Source organism: Plectrocnemia conspersa, unplaced genomic scaffold (genome assembly GCF_051122295.1).
Source record: "Plectrocnemia conspersa isolate PC_06_02 unplaced genomic scaffold, ASM5112229v1 ptg000012l, whole genome shotgun sequence".
NCBI classification, from domain to species: Eukaryota; Metazoa; Arthropoda; class Insecta; order Trichoptera; family Polycentropodidae; genus Plectrocnemia; species Plectrocnemia conspersa.
This window is the reverse complement of record NW_028277176.1, coordinates 29362303-29385222: the sequence shown is the minus strand read 5'-3', so window position 1 is coordinate 29385222 and position 22920 is coordinate 29362303. Positions and strand designations below refer to the sequence as shown.

The window sequence follows — 22920 nt, the reverse complement described above, 5'->3', positions numbered from 1 at the left end:
AACAAGAGTCAATGTAAATGCTTTTTAAATCATGTGATGTAAAGTGACCGTTAGTTAACATGCATTAAATATCAATAATATGTATAATATTTTACTATTATTCGAGTTCGTTTTTATGTTGATTATTAACTATAAAATAACACATGCATATTTTGCATATAAAAATCTATATATTTATTTAATTAAATGTAAAATACGTTTCTGAGTGCTACCGAAAACCCCCTACTTTCGCCAGTAAATTAGGGACATTGAGCTACTAAAATAAAAAAAATATTTCTCTAAAGCAAAATGTGTACATGAATGTAATGTTTATACTTAAATTTATGTGGTGGTTTAATATGATCTTGTTATATATTTATTTTATATTTTTTATGTGTTGCTTTGTTGTTACATTCAACGATTAACTGATATAAATATATATAATAACATCAAAAAGCATCTGCGTTCCTAAAATAAGAATCAGCGATCCGACCCTAACTTATAATAAATAAAAAATGAAATAAAACCCACGCAAAAATTCAAAATGGCGGCCACTTTTCAGAATTTTATTTACGCGTTTCATTAAATTGCGTATACTGGCATGTTATTAATCAATTCCGATTAATTTGTGGATGCTAAAAAGAAATATCGACATTAAAAGCACGAAAAATTATGTACTATTAAAATAAACGTATTTTCGTGCGAATTTATATTTTAATCGAAACTTTCTAAAATATTAAGCAATTGTGTAATTTGACGCAATGCTTATATTACTTATTCGTAATTAAATAAATTGGACCGCAGTGGATTCAATTAGAAAAAATGAAAAACCCTACAAGATTTACATGAAATGTTTTAAAATAACATACTATGATTTATAAACTTTTATAATAGACTGGAAGATACTCGTGTAATACATCACTAAGTGTTTCTAGAATAGAGGATAACATCGGCTGAAAATACCTCAGTGGTATAGAGATCATGTCGTAGAACTTTTTCTATACATGAACAAGGAAATTAATTAAGACATCACTCCGACTTATCAAGATACTCATTAGAACCTTTTTTTTTTCAAAACAAAATTGGAATTCTGATGTTTATGTTTTATCTTGTGAGTGGATACTTCAATGAAACTACACATATATATAGCTTCGAAATCCCAATATTGAAAAAAAGAGCAACCAGAATCCCAATCCTCGGTAAACACACAAACAAGAAAGAAAAACCAGAACCGGATTTTCTGCGATTATACGGCGTGTACGTTCACATACGAGAGTCGTCACCCGCATCTGCCGGGAAAACTCATTTAGTAGACCGGCCGGAAAACAGGAGCGGCAATAATAATTGCGGAGAAACGGAGAAACGGAGAAACGGAGACAGACAGACAGACACACACACAAGTGAATAATGAAAAAAGACCGAGGAATTTATTAATGCAGTTTAGATTGGAAACGGTACTCTGTGAAACGACCGGAAATAAAATAAAAAATAAGTATGAGTAACGGTTGAATAGGGTAACATTTTGAGCAAAATGAGCCGCGAATTAATTCGTAGGGCAAGTTGCAGAAGCACGATCTCGCACACAACACGTGGCGGTAACACGTGAGCGGCGCGGTTAAATCTTTGGTCGTATCATTACGATAGTAGCTCGTCGAACTTTGTCGGCGGTGGAGTTGTAGCTTCGGTGAGAATTAGCCTAACTAACAACGTGCAACGTCTAAAACACGGCAGGAAACTTTCAAGTTACTTTGTTAATTTCAAATTTGATATGTAATAATAAATATTGTTGCTTTACCTATTATACTTTTCCGATCGTCTAAAAGTGACGTGAACGCAGAACATCATAAAACAAGCATTACCTGAAACAAAGAAAAAAAACATAAATTAAACAATGAACGGACAGTACAATTTTTGCAATAATATATTAGCTGGCCATACACGCGCGGGCATATCCGACAGATCTACCCGTCGCGGGTGCCTGGCGGACAAATAATATATAGGTCACTAATTCACAGATTAATTTTAATCTGGTGTCTTACCACAGGTGGCGCAATTAAGTCTGAAGGGTTAGAAATATCCATAGCTTTTTTGGTTTTAATTATTTTTGTTTTCTTATTTTTGCGGGTTATAAAAAATTTTTGGAGATATATGATGACTACATGTGATATGCAGCAACATGTCAAAATTATTAATTTTTTTATCCTTCTGAAAAGTCTATTGCCTGCACTACACTCTTTGGAAGTTGTTCGAAACAAAATTAGAACTGAAGTCGGCTGAGATCTACGACTTCGAGTAACCGACCACACTGTCGCAAATTTCATAAGCCCGGGAGCTTCGCGGCGTGAATGACGTCCGGACGGCGGCTTCTGTCACGTACAACCGGCGTATCGAAAAAAGTGCCAAATAATCGCAATTTTTAAATTGTCATATTATTAAAATTACGCTACTGATAATTATAAAAGTTTGTGTGGGTACTCACCAGCACAATATCAATGAAAACTTTTCGGTCGTAAATATTCAATTTACGCAAAATCTTTGTCGGCTTTTGCAAAATGCCATAAGGCATAAAAATGATACTTCAGAATACGAACACCACATGTGTGACTATTCTAGAATTTGTCGCCATCGATTCTAAATGAGTGACATTTATATAAACCGATCTAGGAAAATACACAAGGATATTCGAAACGATTTTTTTAACAAAATCAAGTACCACTAATAATTTTTAAGTATTTAATTTTATTTGAAAAAAAATATAATAACGATATCTGTTAGAAGAATATACTATCAAAAATATAATTAATCCCTTTTGGTGCCCTAAAATATTCAAAGATGTCAGTAAGTCTGTTGAAGTCCCCGATAAGCATGTGGTATTATAACTTGACCACGTGAAAACGAAGCAGCGCTCGACACGCGTGTTAACCATAGGACGCCTACGCGCATACTGAAATTGAACCGAGTTACTCGTTCTATCTCAGTTTCCGAAACACCATATCATTATTTCTCTCACTCTCTTTACTTAACACGCGAGAGAGCGAGAGGTGAAGTATATCACCACTCGCGCTCGAAAGAGCAGCTCCGACTTCGGTCCCTTTGACTCGGAAATAATGCCGACAATGTTCGGAAGCTTTCGAAGCTGGCCAAGTTGACTGAATTACCCCCACATTACCTCCCGTTCTCGGTAGCCTCGGAAAACTTCCGAGAGATTTTAGAGCGGGCAGAACTGAACTCGATCGAAGTAACCCACTATATGGTCCGTCCTTGGCCAACCTTGGCAAACTTCGAGAAAATGTAGTGCAGGCATAATATCTTAACTCAACAAAAATACCGTCAGCACATTACTGACAGAACAGTTTTAAGTGGCAACATGATTAGGAGCTTAGTCTCTTGTTTTGAGGACTAGGGAAGAGGTATTCATTGGTCTGTGCGCATTGAAGCAATTGTGGAGGCTGTAAGACATGATACAGTTATCCATATTAGTTCGAAAAAAAGAGGGTTACCGAGAAATTATCACCAGAGTTCTGGATAGGACTATGATTGATTTCTTTTCACGTCCGGTGTTGAGAATAATCCGAACATATGATTCCAACATGGAGCCATAACGCGTACAGCCACAATGGAGTTTCTTCGTGAACTTTTTGGTGGAAGAATAATTTCAAAAAATTCAGATTTCGCTTGACTTATTTTTGTGGGGAAGGCTGAAGAGGCTGGTGTATGTATGTCATCACACCTCAAACAATTCAACAACTTAAGCAGAACATTTGAAACTTGGATCCGGAAACTTTACGTTTAGTAATGGAAAATACTCTTGAAACAGACAATATTTGTCAGCAATAGAATAGAAACCATTTGAGAGATGTCATACTTCACTTAGTTGTAAAAAAATCCATGAATTATGTTCTCTTCATAAATAAATTAAATTAAAGTTAAGTTATTTTTAACTCTTCAATCTTATTTGGGCCACCCTGTACTTAATTGTGTTGTTCATGCTGCAATGCATTGGGCTAACGTCTGTTTTACAATAAATAAAAGTTCCTATAAAATTATTTTTTAATACGACAATGCTTATCCTGTTGCTAATGCGCTTGAGGTATATTTTGGTTAGTGTCTGAGTCAAGCATACAAGCAGCAATAGGGGCTATTTGTGCATTCTTGAATTACACCTTTCCGAATCTAACTACCGTTGCCAGTTTTACGCTATAAGTAACTTCTTCAAAAATAAATAGGCAAAAGCGAGCAACGAATATATCAATATTTAAAAATCTCAAACGAACAACCTTTGGTGTACCAGCGTAAATTTTCGCGGAACAATCAGTTTGAACGCTCGAATTACACGAGCGATTAATCCGCCGCGCCAGATGTAATTACCGCATTAAACCCAGTCCGGCTCTGTCGTTTACCCGATTGAGCGAACGAGCGCGCATATCGCGTTACAACAATTGAGCGTAATTTCGCGACAAGTGGCGAAACGCGAGAAAAACCAACAGGACGCAGGCCCATTTACTAGAATCCCGAACACTCTCAATACCGAACGAAGATCGACCTTCGCAGCATCCCACCGCGCGGAATAAGCAATTATCCCATTGACCGCGTTTAATCTAAACGGCACACGTAATAACACTGGGCACTAGCGTAGCAGTCGCTTTACAACTAACCCAGGGCGGGCGGTGTTGTCGGAAGTTGGAGGAAACTACTTTATTGTAATGCGAACTTGGTCGTTCGACCGTGCAGTCGAAACTTGGGCGCTGACAAACTTCTGAATTGCTATCCCTTGTTTAGAAAAAAATATAAACTATACGTGCGTGTGTATCTGTTAGACTTAATATCGTTTTGTTGAATGGATGTGGAAGTTGGGAGTTGAGTGAAAATTATACTTACTCCTATAGGATTTAGGATGGGATAGTTTAGTATAATATGAATTGGCGTCATCATATTATGTTAAATATAATTTATGCTCTTCTTGTTTATTAAGTTTTTTTCTAGAAAATTTAAGGGATCTATCAGAATCACAATTCATAAAGCTGAAGCGAGCTAGTTACATTATTTATTTACCTGTAATATGATACTTTTTTCTCTTTTATTTTCGCACCTAAATGTCATAAATTGTATTATATTTCAGTACAACAACTACGCGTATATGGCTTATTCTTAGAAACACTTTCCTTCAAACTCCCACGCTAGAATATGAAAACAAATCGCCCTCACGTGAAAATATAATAGATAAACTGACAAACGTATACATCGTAGTTGTGTCTGTAAAACAGTGGTCTTTAAATTAATTCGACATAATAGCTACTAATAATTAAATGACTAGCGTACTTTATGTAGTTTTAATCATGTCACATAAAAAAAATAACTACTAATAATAAATAACCTTTCAACCGCTTCCATGACAGACAGATATTCAAGCGGTAATAATTATAAAGGTTTCTCCTTAGATACCTAAATAATCTTATGATATTATTGCGTAGCGTAAGTAGCAGATTCTGTAAATAGCATTACCCCGTATGTGGCGCGCGCCATTAGAACGGTTAGCAAGGGTGGTGCGCAAATGTCTAAGCCAAATAAATGCACTATAAAATATCGATGGAAAATGCGAAGAAATGACGACAATATAACCGACATTGAATCTACCGTTACAGTCTAAAATAAACTGTATTAGACAATAACAAAGAGTTTGGTTCCGCCCCAAATGATCGATATTGGTCAGAGTAATAAAAGGAACATTTGACTTTGTCCAATTTTCAATGGCATAATATAATAAAAAGTCGCTTTCCTTAAACAGTCTGATCTGGTCCAGCTAAGGCTGTCCAGTGAGATAAACCTGATCTTCGATACGACTTTTCTTATTGCCACATAAAAATAATTGATGCAAAGACAGGTTTAACATGAAAAAAGCTACCGATAGCTCGCAACTGTTAGCTATAAAAATAATATGTAATATTATATTTACCTTCTCCAATACACGTGTGAGTCGTATTAGCCATCGGTCCGTGATTTACGACCGGTCGTTTGAGAAACGCGCCAGGGAAACTCTTTAAGTGACTGAGAATACACTGGATAAAAGGTAGTTGCCCAAATCCTGACCATTTGTCTAGCGACGCCGCCACGGACGGGAAAATCTGCGCGTTTCTCTAGATATCTAATTTAATCCAATTTAGAAACGGGAATTGAATTTTTTCAACGAGCTCGTCGGGTCGTTTACATGTATAGGGAATTTAAATATATTGAAAATATATACATAATTATGTTGCTACAAAACATTAATTTTGTGCTTAACAAAAAATATGAATAATCGGTGCCTTATACAAAAAAAAACCAGCTTGAATACCATATAAAATCAATCATCACAGATTAGGTTTTCCTAAATAATAATCTTACAGATCAAGCAATTTCTAAAAATGAGCATAAATGTATAAAAAAAATCACCGTTACCATATAATTTACTTAAAAATAGCGACTTTTTCGCAACGCAGCATCATATTGCACATATTTTTTTATTAATAAAATAATTGTTTCATAAAACGAATTGATTGTGCATTACTGTAGTTATATGCGCGAACAATTCGTTTTATGGAACAAAGTATTTATTTAAATGCACATTCATATATATTAAAAAATCTCCTGTTAAATCGCACCCAATGTTTATAATGCGATGCGATAATGTTTATAATAATACCGGTATTGGGACAAAACTTTACCTATATTGACTTAATTGAAGAAAATACTTTTTTTACAAATCCGTACATTTTATTTGTTGAAAACGATATCTCCAGAGGGCTTACTACGAAAACGAGGATGCCCATATTGCTTGAAAGCAGAAGCTGAGAATAAAATGTTTATCGTACGGGATTAACATTTTTTTTCGTAAGTAATTTTATTGGGGTAGGATATCAAAGTAGAAGCATATTATACCGTTTAGCCCAAGAGGGCCGAAATATCGGCCCGCCCGACTTATACGAAAAATTCGTCCAGCCAATATTTTAACGTGAATTTTTAAATTGAATTAAACATATTCGATATTTTTGTATGATATGCGCGATGTGTCAACATATAAGTAATACGTTTACTTTATTTCAGACAATTACGGTATCTGGTCCTTTTTAATGATAGGGATGGCTTTCGAAGTCAGATATTGCATACACGAAATTCTTTTTACTATTAATAATTTTTTATCTCCATTTAGACATATTTTACTCAAATAGTCCTCGGAATATGCTACACTAAACATTGGTGTTTAATATTAACAATAAGTACGTCTCAATAATTATATTTAAGTAAAAAACGTATTTGAAAAAATAGCGCGAAATGTATATTTTTTTGAAGTTGAGTCCTTGGGGAAGAACATAAGACTGGAGGTTAATGAGAATGATATTCTAAAGTTGGTGGATGAACATGGCTAGAAGCTGACCACCGAAAAACTAAAAAATGTGCATCGCGAGCAACAACACGAGGCTACATAGATCTCGTCTGAAGAGGGGAGAAAAAAACTAAGAAACCCCTCACTTCAAATGAGATTACAGATATTTGTAAAGTGTAGGAAACTGCAACATCCGAGTAAGGCTGTAGCAGTGAGAGCCGTGAATCTATTCAATCACAATGTATTGTCACATTTTCGGCAAATTCTCAGAATGAGACACAAGCAAGTAGCATTGGATAGCTTCCTTGTTCCACGAAAAGAAGAGATTTCATTGAGCTATAAGTGATAGACAACAGTGATTTCGATATTAATACTTATTAAATAAAATTATTTTATAATAACTTTAAACAATAAAAATATAAACGTGTATTTTGTATTAATCATATTTTTAGATTTGGAACTAAAAGTTACATTATTTTTTATGTGGAAATTTGCTTAGATATACAAAAAAAAATCAGACATTTTTGACTTGTCAACTTATTCACGCCCATCGCGGATATATAATTAACTCACATTTACATCCAAGCGGTTTTGTTTATTTATTCATTACTAAATTAATTAATATTTGTATTATGTTCAAAACTGTATATACTGCATGGACACTGTTCACGTGAGAAAGTTTGTATGTACAAACATTCGAAGGCGGTTGGTTTTAAGCGATTAAGCGTTAATAAATAGAACTGCGGACACAATCGGTGCGTTTGCCCGGCCAGTGGTAAATTCGTTTCGGTGAAATTTTAGGCTGATACCCAAAAACGATGCCCGCTTTCGGTATTGTCAAAAAATTATTTATATCGGCCATTTATTTTTTAATGCGTAACATCCGTAAAATTGCGAACCAAGAACGAAACTTAGCGAACCGCGTAAACACTCCGCATGGGACATAATAAAAAAATGATATATTACAGTACGGCCTACGTTGTGGTGTGATATAAACGCGATAGTGACCGTATTTTTTTGCGTCGAAATAATTAATTTTCCGTTCGGAATGAATGTAAAATCAATGTCGAAATTTATTCAGCCCCGAGTCTATTTTTTTACAACCGTCGCGAAGAAAGAGGGCTCTGACCCAATTCCTCAGTTTGCTGAAACTGTTTGAGTAATAAAGAAACACCGCGACTTTAATAAAAAAAATCTTCAGCCTCAAACGACGGAATAAAACGAAAACGTAGCATTCCGTCGAATAATTCGTTTTAATTTGTTCTCGCTAATTCGACGAACCGTCCGTTCAGGGCTGTGTCGCGTGATTTATATGCTTTTTTTAAGGAGAAAATAATTAAATTGTATGAGGCAGCAAAATTTTCATTTAGGTGTGGCAGCATAATCGTTATTTATATATTTTTTATCTATCTAAAAAGTTTATACATATAATTTAAATACGCGTCTGCTTAAAACAACTATACTTTACTGTGTAATATAATAAAAAACAAAGACGACATTGAAGTGAATTAAATTTGCAAGCAAAGAAAAAATGGCGAGCTTAACAGCGACGGAGATTGCGACCGCGAGGGGCGGAATGAAAAATAAAATAAAAATAACGTTCAGAAAATTCAATTAGCTAATGAGATCCTCGGCCCCGTGAACGTGATAATCAATTTCGATTTTTCACCACCCCGGAACATTGGAGCTCGCTGGTGAAAATTACACGTAGCATAAATTTGACCAACGTTGGCAACCCTGGCGGCGCCGGAAGCGACGCCGTCGTAATAGACAATGGGAATCGTAAAATAAAAAGTTTGCCAAACTGCCTCGCTTAGTTTTAATATTAATACTACTACAGTAAAAGCACCGGTGTAAAGATGCGTTTTCGCCGGCGTATAATTTGCCAGAACATTACGTTCCTTTTGTGTCGGTTGTAATCTGTTAATTTTAGCAACCGCTTCACGTTTGAGCTATAAAATCAATTGCTGAAACACACACGTAGACGTCGACGCAAAAATATATCACAATTGTGAAACATTGGTATTGATTTTATACTTTTGAAAGGCAATCAATAATGTAATTTCATACCTAAGCGAGCCATTATAGAAATCGAACCGGGAAAAATATTTAAGCACATGTATTTTCAAAACAACAATCAATATTAGAAGAGACGTTTTGATTGGCGAGTAAATATTGCCACATCGCAAAGGTACACATATAAATTCATGCGACTCGTGTTTGCATAAATATGGTAAGATATATACTACATATGAAATGAAAGGTATTCCTTTTTGATTTATAATAATTATAAAAGGTGTGTTTAGAGGTTTGTTTTTCGAATTGGCAACGCTTTTCCTAGCGACAGCTGATTTGTGCTCAGTTTGGTTTGCCATTTTATCATGAATAGACTTACGACAGAACAACGCTTGCAAATATATTTATAAAATCGTGGTTCGCGAAATTTACTCTGCGCTACGTCCATTTTACAGTCGACCTAAACGTTCAACCGAGCAAGTAATTCGAATAATTATGGAACGTTTTTGCACCACGCATACTCTAATTGATAATACGCATCCGTAGAGACGTCGTACAGTGCGCACAGAAGAAGTTGTTTCTGCTGTGGAGAAGGACCCGAATGAATCGATTCGCCTTCGTGCCCAACAATTGGAGCTGTGTCCATCCACTTTATGAAATATTTTGCTGAAAGATCTTGGTAAAAGTATGTGCTGAAAAATTATGAAAAAATAAAATATTAAAATTTAATTTGTCTATATGTTTTTAATTTCATGTTGTAACTTGGTAGTCATAAGTCCAATGAGTTACAACGGAGTAAACACAATAAACACCTACACAAGTCTGTGAATCTGTGATATATATTTTATTAATTATAAATTATAATTAAACCTTACAAGCAATATATGTCACTTTGCAGCTCAGGCTAGTTTTTAATAAAAGAAATTTTATAAATAAAAATTCGAGTCTTCTGCGAGACAAGAGCCCGCGGCCTATAGATTATCAGTCCTACGCCTTGCGAACTACACTATTTGTTCACAACAGCTATTGCTTCAATAAAAGAGCATTATATAACCCTTAATTATTTCTCGTCAATCAGATGTATTTTCTTATAGAAATATTCAAGTGTATTTTTTATTAAAATTGAATTGTTATCAATCTAGCATATTTAAATAAATGCTTAAATGGTTAAACATCATTGTAATTATCTATTTTTTTTCATCGATTATATACACAAAATCTTTTAAATCGGCAGATATTTAATTGGAAAAAGATCTATTCAAATAATTCCACACTAAAAATGAGATTCAAAGTGTGAGTCTAATATATTCAACAGACAACCTTATGCAATAATATTTATACAACACAACATCAAATTTAATAAACAAAAATATAAATATTTTTTTATTTAATACATCATAATAAAAAATATTTAAGAAAATAATATTTAGCTGTTTACGTAAACATTTTTCTTAATTTTGGTTGTATATTGTATCACTTTATTTTACTAAAAGTACCGAGGCTTAAAAACTGAAGCACAAAAATTGAATTAAATGTTGATCGTTGTTTATATATTTTCAAGAGTATTTTTCATTAAGTCTCTCTATTAAATTTAACTTTAAGGTTTGGAATACCGCCTACACTTATTCCTTGTAAAATATAACTGTTTGTATTTTATAATAAATTACATTTTCTTCGTTAAATTTAATTAAATATTAATAAAAAGTCATTAAAGGTAATATTTACAATCTTATAAAAGCCTAATATATCAGTTTATTGGCACGAATAAAATTAAATTACACTGTATTGAATATATCATATCATATATTGAATACACCTGCAGCGGGGAAATTATCAACAAGCTAACCTACAGGCGAAAATTAGCATGATAGCTAACAATTGTAGATAGTTGCAAGTGTAAATCATGCGACATAAACTGATATGCAATAGAGAGAGAAAGAGATGGAGATAATGAAATGTACTATACATTTACATACATATGTTAAGCAGAAAATTGGACATTACTGACTAACATCTCTGACTGTATATGTATGTATGTATTTTTATATGTAAATATATATTTAAAAAAAACATATAACTTGCTTAAAAGGAACTAACAGGGAATATTTATTTATTATTATTTATTGCTCGTACATGTTTATTAATACACATATTCAATGTGAAATTTTCTATTTTCAATGGAATATCTTTAGAATAAACTAAATACTGACGAGTCGGTGTAAGCATAATGAAAGAAAAACGAGAGGGAAAAAGTCCATTTTATTAAAAAAAAAGAGTTAGAGCTAATTTTCATTACAAATTACCTTTAATTTTTTGTTTTTAATCAATTCACAATCATATCTACAAATAAGTGTAAATTTTTTACTAGTAATTTATTTTGGTCAATGATATTATTGTTTGTTAATTTTGAAAGTAAGGCAAAATAAAATAATTTTAATAAAAATTGAACAGCGTGCTATGTTAGTTAATTTCAATAGCTACGAGGAAACAAACTTGTGAAAATTTTTGGAGTCTTACAGAATAATGGTTTTACACAGAAGTGTGGTAAGAGAAAAATACGACCGAGAAATTACAGGGAACGCAAAGGACTTGCAGTTTTAAATATTATTTAGATACAAAAGAAGCAAAAAATTTAGTATGCAAAATTTTTTTTAGACAAGTTTAATTTATCTTAAGGAAGAGTGGACCGTGCTTTCAATGCAACAACATTTTAGAGAAGATTTTCGTAGCAGAATGGAAGGTTCCTCCGGGAAAATTAAATTAAATTCGTATGTATACCTGGGATAAACCAACTGCTACGAGAGAAGCACAAGAAGTACCTTCTTACTGTTTAAAACACCCACAAAATGTGACAACTCACAAACATGTTATCGCTTAAAGCGATATGTGCACTGGCCAAAATAGAAATATAAAGTTTGCCCTAACGTGAATGAAAATTGTTCGGTATAGCGATAACAATATAGATATTATTGACCATAAATTCTTATTATCTGGACATTCATTCTTGCCAAATGATCGCGATTTTGATGTTCTAGCAATGCTTATTCGAAAAACCAATTTTCTGTACATTGCCGAAGATTATTACAAATTGATAGAAGCATGTCACAAACAAAATACATTTTTACTATACGAATCTGGAGAAGGCAATTTTGAAAAGTATCAAAAATATTGATGGCGAAACTGGCAACAGGCTGAAAATGTTTTGGATACGAGTATTAAGAAATGCGCCGTATAATTTAGTCACAATTTAAAACTATTGATTTATCGCCGAAAGGGGTAGGCCAAAGATTTTCACCGAAATAACATTGCCATCTTTAAATGGAAAAAACTAGGCCTATTACTAAAGAGAAATATAAATATATGATGGATTTATTGCCTTACAAACCACCCCTACATAATGGGTACTTCAAAAATTTGCATTATCTTACTTAAAAAAATAACAGTAATATTCCTTTAGGTATTTTGTTATGTTGTATTTATGTTATTGTGTGTTATATATATAATTATTATAATTTCCTTTTTGTTGTTCTCTCTTTTCTATAAAATAATATTAAGCTTTTTGTTGAATGCTCCTATTCGAAAAAAGTATGAAGTGTTGAAATAAAATAGAAAAGTAGAGAAATAAATTATTCTGTTTTTTCCTATTACAATTACACTCTTGAAAACAGAAAATTTTCATAAAATCATTGCTTATGAAAGTGGGGTAAGTCCATTGGGTCCTATTAAAAACAAGGGTTTTGTTTAAATAACGCGATTATAATTATGGCATATGAAAAAAGATCGTAAACAATTTAAAATAAGTCTATAATTGCTTACTAATATTTTTAAATCAGTTGAAACGGCAACCATTAATTATTCAACAATAACAAAATATGGACTTGCCCCACTTTCAAAATCAACGGCTTAACTATAGTGTTAAAAATGCAAAATAAATGAGAAAAATAAGGAGCAGGTAGTTAAAAAAGGGGCAAGGATTTTCGATTAATACTCCAAAAACATTGTTTGACTATATAAGTTTTATGATCGATATTTTCCGATGTTAAAAATTTTTCAGAGAAAATTCGAAGTACTATAAAATATGAAACACTAGATGCTTTGATATTTAAAAATATTATAGATTATAACTGGCAGTAAAAAATTACGCGGGACCGGAACCATTATTTTATGAGAAAATGCCCGAGAGCCGGAAAATGAATTCGACCAGGTATTTGGATGCCTAACCATGTGTGATATATACAATCGGCAGAAATAAATATGAGACATACGACCTTGGCCATAATAATGGGGCACCCTTTAAAATAGTGTGTAACCCTTTACAAGTGCATAGTCGGACCGAAATATTTTAGCATATAATTTTAACCGTAATTCTGAGAACTATACAAAGGAACTTGTCGTTTTTAATTGCTCACTTGAGTTTTAAAAAATATTGCAGGTCAAATTGTTTAGTTTCGCTTTATAAACATTTTAAAAATCCTAAAAAACGCTGATTAAGTGAAGCTAAAAGAGCGAATATAATTTTATATAGCGAAAATTAGTAAATACAATAATTGTTCATAACACGCTGTCCAAAATGCTTTGAAACGGTTCAACGGATGTGGTTCTTACAAATCAAAGCCAAGAAATGGAAGAAAACGAAAGACAACTGGCCAGGAAAATCGAATGTTGGTTCGCGAGTCCTTTAAAAATCGTCGAAAAACGTCTTCAAAGCTGATTGCTGAAGCCTCTGTAAGCGGAATTTTTTCCATTTTTTCGCGGACGGTGAGAAGAAAACTCAAAAATGTGGAGCTCAAAGGTTGTAAAGCCCGACACAAACCGTGGCTTGGAGTGGACCCGAAAACACCGAGATTGGACATCTGAATATTAGGCGAAAGTCATTTGGTCCGATGAAAACTACTTTAAGATAATTTTAAACTAAAATTTTAAAAAATATTAAAAACTTAATTTTTCAATTTTATTTATTAAATAATCATACTATTTTTAAACATTTTTGTGACCCCTGGTGTAGTACACAAGAGTCGGAGAAGAATATCTAACTGATTGCTTATTAGCCAAAGTCAAATATTGTGGCGGAAGCGTTATGGTCAGGGGTTGCATGGCGGCAGCAGGAGTAGGAAGCCTGTACACTTGCGAGGGTAGTATGAATAGTGACATTTATATTTCAATGTTAAAATCCACTTTAACGGATTTATACTGGAAAATATTTTCAAGCACAGAACACGCTACCATCTAATTCCAGCAAGAAAACGCTCCATGTCAAAAAAAGCCGGGGTTAGTTTGCGTCAAAAAATTTGACGCTTTTAAGATGACCTATACAGTCACCAGACCTTAACCCTATTTATGTGCCAAATTCAAAAAAAGGTTGCTCAACACAATTGCAAACCCAAAATTAAGCTACGCGAAAAATACAGATGGAATTGAGAACATTGTCTCCGTGTACCCACAAGTCATTAGTTGACAGTATGCCGAAAAGGGTTGAAGCTGTAATTATAGCTAAGGGTTAGACTACTAAATATTAAAAATAAGCGTAAAATAATCACATTAAACAATTTTAGTCGGTTTTTTTATTTATATTTTCACGATTATTTAATATATAACACATTTATATGGCCAAGCCTGTATATTCAAATTATAATTTAATATTTTTAGAGATATTGAACGAAATAGTGTAAAAGCATTACTCACTTTTTCGTGGTTACAAAATGACTGAATCGCGGTTAAATAATCACCGGATCACGAAAATTTCGTAAATGTACGATAATCGCATAATCCAGGAAAAATACATTTAAATAACACAAATTATTATTATTTTTCGCGAGACAAACACGAATTAACAATTTGGCGGCCGCGATAAGACGCCCCGGGGAAAACCCGTACGGGAAAATTTTCCGGAGCAAATAATTTATCGCAAAGAAACACCGCGAACAACGGGGCAATAACATAAATCACACACCGGCCATGTGTTTGGAGGCTCAGAGGCGAACTTTTCGCTCTTCATCCCGATATGACACACGCGAGATACCCCGGAAAAGCCACACCACACACACAACTTTATCGCGTTGTATTACGTGCCAGGAAGAAAAATCGACGCGAATTGATGCCATCCCCCGTTCCACACACACACAAGCACGCACGCCAATCGGGAAAAGCGGAGAACTTCGGCGCTAACTGTGAAAAATGGCCGCGAGTATATCATACACAATTAGCTAATAAACTGTGCCAATGCGAAAAGTTTGGACCGTAACCCTTATATGGATACGTTATATTGTTACGCATGCGAATCGAGAACCGATTAAATTTACATATTCGTATATATTACACAATAAAAAATATATGCAGTAAGGGAAAATTCGTCAAGGATCAATCGAACGCTTTTCGCACATTCAGTGGATCGAAAGGGTGAATTCAAGTATAGAGAAAGAGACCTATTTGGGTTAAATAAAGAAGAAAATACACCCGCTTTGCTGTGAAGAGAGGAAAAAACACAAAAGAGAGGCTTGGAAATCTATTAATCTTTTGTAAAACTTTGCGCCCAGCGTTTTCGGCTATACGTCAAAGGAAAAATGAGGGAAATGTGCGCAGAATGCGGATATTGGCCAAATTTGTTTATATGCCAAAATCGTATGTATTATTAATTATAATAAAAAAACAGATAATAGTTTTAACAACATATTTTTTTAATAAAATTCGGTGGTACATTTTAATTGAAAACAAATAACGAGACCATTTCTGATAAACTTTATAAAGCAAACTTAACTTGAGCTAATAATAAGATCAAAGTTCTATAAATACGTATTTTACATTAAACCACAAAACCAAAAGCAAATCCTTTTGACCATTAATAATCTGTTACCGGGAAACGCGTGTAGCTGAGATAATGTTATTTGTTAACAATTTATTTTAAATAGTATATTAGTAATTAATAATCCTTTAAAGGAAAAAATAATAATTACTACAATTTCGAATATGTTCCTAGATGACAGTTGAACGAATGTGAGTTGCCAACTAAAAGTCGACATGAATTTGAAAGTAACTATTTGTTAAACATATTATTATCATTATCGAAATGTGACCCTAATGGTTTATCTTATAAAGGGCCACCCAGAAATCATGTTCTTGCTTTAGTACAGGTGTTGTGCATTATTAAATGAATTTTTAAATTAAAGTTCAAATAAAAAGCTTTTTTATATATGTCTAAGATATTAAGAATTGTTTACATTATGTAGAACGTGACACGCAACTTTGGACACAGAAACTCAAAGAAGACTAGGAGAGCAGTACTACAAGCCGACCCGTAAAGACTAGCATTTTGCAGTATCATCCGCAAATATTCTAACATTTGCGGTTGATACTGCAAACCTGGCAGTGGTGAAAAAATATCGAATACTACCGATAAACAAGCCTCTAATAGATTCACTAATTGGAGCAAAAAATGGAAAATAAAATCACTAATATAAATATAACTAATCAATTGCAAATTTTCATAAACGGCAACAAATTTCTATTTAGCATGACACCAAACTGCAGTAAAAACATTTAAAAAATCAGAACTTGAAATAAAAAATACACATATATATTTGCTTATGGGAAGAAACCAGGGCTGTGGAGTCGGAGTCGGAGTCGGAGTTGGAGTCGTGGAGTCGTGGTGTTTTGGCCGGAGTTGGAGTCGGAGTCGGAGTCGTGAAAAATGAGCGACTCCGACCATTTTTTTAAATTATGAAATTTATGAATTTTTAATTGCGTAATAATGAATGTGTATAGCGTATGAAAATTAAACGTGTAGAAGAACACGAAAAATACCCGATAAAATTAAACTTTTTTGAGTCGGAGTTGAAATCGGAGTCGGAGTCGGAGTGGAGTCGTGTTGTTAGTAAATATCGGAGTCGGAGTCGTGTTTTTTTTTAACGACTCCACAGCCCTGGAAGAAACTCAAAACTATGAATATACAACAAAATTAAAATTTACAACCAGCGAAAAGGTGTGCCAAACAGTGTCACATTAAAATGATTAAAAAATTCAAAATTAAGTGTTACAGATAGGTGTCGAAGTCATCGCTAGTGCTATAAAACGTTTTGCTGCTAAACATGAAACAGCACATCAATATCGAGGCAGCAACATCCTCAATGTGGACAACTTGAAAAGGCGGCTGATGATGACTAAACCTTTAAAGTGGTCTAGTTATCATTACTGGAACTCATTTAATATTAGTGATAGTGTAGTGTAAAACCGAAAATTTTGGATGCCTTTGGGTACAGTGCTTAAAATATAAATTATTAAATATGAAAAATTAATTGTTGGTCATTAAGACCAGTTTTAATATTCAAAAAATTAACTAAAAATAGTTATAAAATACATTATCGTGTATCTACATGAAAAACGATTGAATACGATTCTTAAGCTGTTTATATTTATTGGCAAGTCATTTCCGCCATTGAAAGTATGCATTCTGGATTCTCATTTTTCGAGAAATGAGAATTCTTATTTTCACCTTTCGATTATCTGGAGAATTTTTAATAAATAAATAAATATTTATATAATATATAGTATGTCATTATAATAATATTTCGGAGAGAACCAACTTCAATATAATGATGATTCATTATAATGAATCCGAAATGAATCGATTTACTTCGATTTATTACAGAGCGCTGAGTAAAGAAGGAATTTATAACACAATCGTAGAAAAATTGCCAATAAGAGCTGTTGCTATTTTACATTTTTATATTTCGAACAAGATAAAGATAAAAAACCTCTTTCGATTATTAAAAAAACGTGAGTTCGCCGACAGGCAAAAGTTCTGTGTAAAGCGCCCATACAGTTTTAAAATCTGCCGATTTTTCATTATCTGATTTTTAACGTTGTTTTGTCATTCAAATACTTTCGACCTCTATTAAAAACTTTCAAGAAAGCGTGCATATTTATAACATATGGCACGGAACCACTCTTTCTTACGCAGCAGTATAAAATATTTAAAAATATTCGTACTAATTTAATTTTCAACAAAAAATGTCGAAAAATAATTTATGAGAAGATACACTAATTGTAATGATGCAGTTCAAATACATATATTTTTTCAATATCATATTCAAAAGTTTTATTTAATTTTTCGATATATATATATATATATACTTTATAATTATACCATATTTTTAAGGTGTGTTGAGCTTAGCGTTGAAAAGATTTATCTATGAATGTCGCGAGTGGTTACGTATATTGGGTGAAAAGTTTTTATACAAAGTTAGAAAAGCATGACGTGAATACATTAACCCCTACAATGTATGTTCAAAGAATAGAAAAGGATTCCTTTAGATAAAATCATCGAATATTACATTTTTAAATACATTTTCTTTATGATTTATGTAACATGAAAAACATAAAATGAGAGAAAATTTCGCAATGCATATTAATGACGGAAAACTTGTATAAATGTGATATGCAAGATGAGAAATGCACAAGGAGATTGGACGTGTTCTACGATCCAGAGTCGAGAATTAATTAGTTTGCAGTTGAGCCATATTGTTTCCACAAGAGAAATGGCGCTGAAACTCATTGCACCGTTTCTGTTTGTGACTTGTTTGCAAAGATAACTGTTGGAAAAAAACATTACTTACTATGCGTAGAATAAATAATACGCCAACTCTGTTTGATTTGAATGCTACACGTTAAATATGCAAGACCTGTTTGTTTAGTGAGAAAATTTTCTCTTCAGACATGAAAATTCCTCTTTCTGAAATTGAAGATTTGTTTGAACAGAGCGATGGAATATCGGCCAGACGGGCACCGACGTCAAGATAGTGGCTCAAACGAAACTGATATAGGGGAGAGTATTGTATTTTTTTTTTATTTCTCTCCGTAAAAGGAATAAAGCATAACATATTTTTAGATTACGAAATAATAGTGTTGCATACGGCGCTTCGCTAAAGTGAGTCATAACCGAAATTGAAAATCGTCCCGAGAAAGTTTGCACATAAAAACAATCGCCCGTTTGCGAACTTGCGGCCTACCCGCCTACTTACTTACTACGCCGTGTATGAGAAACTAGTCACATTTGCCGGGGCATACACCCTTGGATATAAGCAAACAAGATCCTCGGCGACAGAGGACGAAATATTCACTACGCTATTTACTGTGCAAACCCGTCGTCGCTGAGTGCTTCGCTAAGCTCCTTCGCGAGGATCGGATCTGAAGTGGAGCTTATATAGTAACTACCCGGTGACGTTCCGCCCATAACAATACTTTTAAAATTTTAAACAGATGCCTTAGGAACACTCGAGAGAGAGGAGTGGCGGGTTGGGCGTAAGTAATACGACGGAATAAACTAGGCGCTTAACGCCACTCTGGAGGCACGGACGAGATACGTTTCTGTTATAATACACGCGGGCGTTCTAAAGTGGTACGCTCATTAAATTTAGGGTTATTGTTCGTACGTATTCAGATGGCGCATCAACTGAATACTATTCAATTTACTTGAATAATAAATCTCAAAAGGATAAACGCCTAAAGAATATTCCACTCAAACTTTTATTGTTGTAATACTATTGTGAAGTTATAAGATCTTTAATGCTCGACGTGTCCGAGCGAAATAAAAAGCTTAATCTAAAGTTTCAAAGAAAAACAACGATTTTCGCAAAAGAGTGTTTACTTAAAAGTAGTAAGAACTAGCTTTTCTAAGAAGTCCAGTTAAATTGCAAAATGCGCCGCATAATATATTAATTATACTCGAACAGTTAGTCGTTTTGTTAGATTAAATGAAATTTTCATTATTAGAGCTTGCGTGATTATGAGAGAGCGATTTGGTATTGTGTAAATTACAACAGTGAACAATTAACTAAATACAATTTACAAGCGAAACATTATTTCTTTTGTCATTACATTCTTAAGTGTTTTTTTTCATCAAGTAGTGTTCCCAACATCTGGAACGGGTACAGGGTTTACCTTGAATAAATTATGTATAAATAATATGAAAGAAGCTTAAATTTTGTGATAAAATAAATTGGACCATATTGGATTCAATAAAAAAAAAAGTTTTTGTCCGGTACGGTTAATATAATAATATTTTAAAAATAGAATTTCGATTTCTTAGCATTTGGTTCTAATTTATTTAAAAAAACTTTCTCCATAAAAAGCTATTTTGGCTACAAACTATATTTCTAAATTAGTAATATTCAATGAACCGAAAAAGCTCAACACCAAAATTCTTTCTATATACAGAACTGCACTCTAGTTAATAATAATAATATTCTTAAAATTCGCCATAGTATAAAAACATAAAAAAATATTTCATAGCTTTTTTATTTCAATCATTAAATAAATATATGCAAATATGACAGGTAAGATTTAATATTATATTTTCATACATAGTTACTTTAATTTAAGAATATCTCAATGGATAAGGTACGTAATGTAGAAAGCGATTTTTTTTGTTAACGAGACTAGAAAAACCATTTAAAACTAGAACATTGTCGAACCTTGATATCGCAAGCCCCTGAATACAAGAAATCAATAGTCACAACTAAAAATAGTTTATTCTCTTCTTGCATTATGTATGTACTTGAACACAACAATTGAACTGTTAAAGTTGTAATTGGATGGTTCAAGTTTCCAAGTATGTGTTATTTTTGAATATTTGAATTATTCGTTAAGTTATGAATATCGACGAAAAAACAAAAGAAAGAACACTTAATTTAAAAAATAATATATATAAATAATAGATAAATTTAAATTTTACTACATGCCAATAAGTATACAATCGGTATGTTGAAAAAAAACGGTGCTTGGAATTTTGCGATTTTTGGATATTTTTTTAAAAATATTTTAATAAAAAATCAAAATGTTTACCTTAATTATTTTTTAATAATATATTAAAAATATTTTTTGTCTAAAATAATCAGTGTCTGCAAAAATCCTGCTTGGAAAAATCAGTATCCGGAAAAAAAATTTCTGCAATCTGGCAAAATCGCAAAATTTGTGTACGGAATAATCCTGTCCGGAAAAATCACCGAACCTTAAAAAACATTACTGCAATACATTATTCGTATTGATTTAAAATAAATAAAGAAACTCCACAGCTGCACAGTATTAGTTAGGAAATTTCTGTGATATCTGCAGTAACAAAGGGTTTATTTCTTCGTTAATTTATAGGTCGGATAATAAAAAATTTTCAAGTAGCGTCAAAAAATAAATTTAAATAATGGGATATATTTATGAGAACGACTATTTCAAATTTAGATAATGAAATAATCAATGAAGAAAATACTGATAATGATTTTATTAACATGACTTTGACAATCAAAGAAGAATTAAACAAACCAATAATACACCACCAGAATATTTATCCAGGGTAAAATAATAAATGTAGTCGAGAAATGACTAAAACTAAGTCTCTTTGCTCACAATTAAGCCAACATCAGCGGAAAGCGAGAGAGTATTCTCAACGGCAGGAATACTCACTACAAAAATTAGAAATGTACTATCTCCGATCTTTCTAAAATTTTATTTTTCTTAGTAAAAATAACATGTATTCTTATTTTTACAATATAATTTTACAATTTCTATTATGTATATGTAATTGAAATTGCGTTTTTTGTATATTTATATATTTCTTATTTATAATATGTAATGTTATAAATAATAAATATATTTGTATAACAAAAAAATATTCTTTCCAATTATTTTTTTATAAATAAAAATGAATATGTATGCACACATATACGTATATATAAAAATATTCATTAAAAATATATTTTCGCTATGATTTTACCGCTATAATATAAAACGCTAACATAACTCTAATTTGAAACATTTCACTTCGCTTTAGACTTGGAATATCTGGAAGGCACACCCGTACCAACCAGAGCTACGTCTAAATCAACCGAAACTAACATTAAAAGACCATGAAAAGCATCCACTTTCGCTTTGATCTTTGAAAATATTGTGAGTAGTGTTTCTTTTCGAGAAAAACGCCAAATCAAGAATTCTGATTTTTTAGGTAACTTGCTGATTACTACCAAATTTTCATAGATTTTTAATTAAAAATAAATCTTATGTTTTTTATACTGCTGCAAAAGAAAGGGTGGGTCCATGCCAAATGTTTATTTTCTTGACTATTCTCATCGGCCTTATCATTGCTTTGGTAATCTAAGAACTATATTAGTAATCAGATGTGAAAAAACCGCTTCGCGTGGGAATCGGCAGATTGCAAAAATTCATGGGATTTTTATTTATAAACTTCGCATGTCGATAAGCTTAAATATTGTTTTTTCAATAATCAAAAGAAATTGTTCGAAATTAAAAAAATGAAAATAGCAAATCCTAAATAAATACATGAGCCTTAAATCCTTCGTAACTCGATGCTCATCAATATAAATAAATCTATCCATTCTGGTCATTCGATTATTCGCGTCCATCATAAGAAGTCATCGTCCTATTGAATTTTCTTATTTTCAACGATCATCTAAACTAGCTACTATTAGACGGGTGTTGGTTGCGCTTAGAGGTTTGCATTGATGTAGGCATCAAATTAAATCATGCAATTAGCGGGTTGGCTATTGAGCATCCAATTACTACGA

General features: G+C 32.7%; 1 protein-coding gene across 2 annotated transcripts in view; it reads right to left on the bottom strand.

The window, feature by feature from the left end:
• Window positions 1-22920, bottom strand: part of Sdc (Syndecan) — a 323379-nt gene that overhangs the window by 126324 nt on the left and 174135 nt on the right. Inside the window, exon 1 of one of the 2 annotated variants that reach the window (XM_088200768.1) lies at window positions 1775-1838. The exons of the other annotated variant lie outside the window; for it this stretch is intronic. The gene's annotated coding sequence lies outside the window, so the exon portion shown is untranslated. Of the gene's footprint in view, window positions 1-1774; window positions 1839-22920 lie in introns of those variants that run through there. 2 annotated transcript variants of the gene reach the window in all.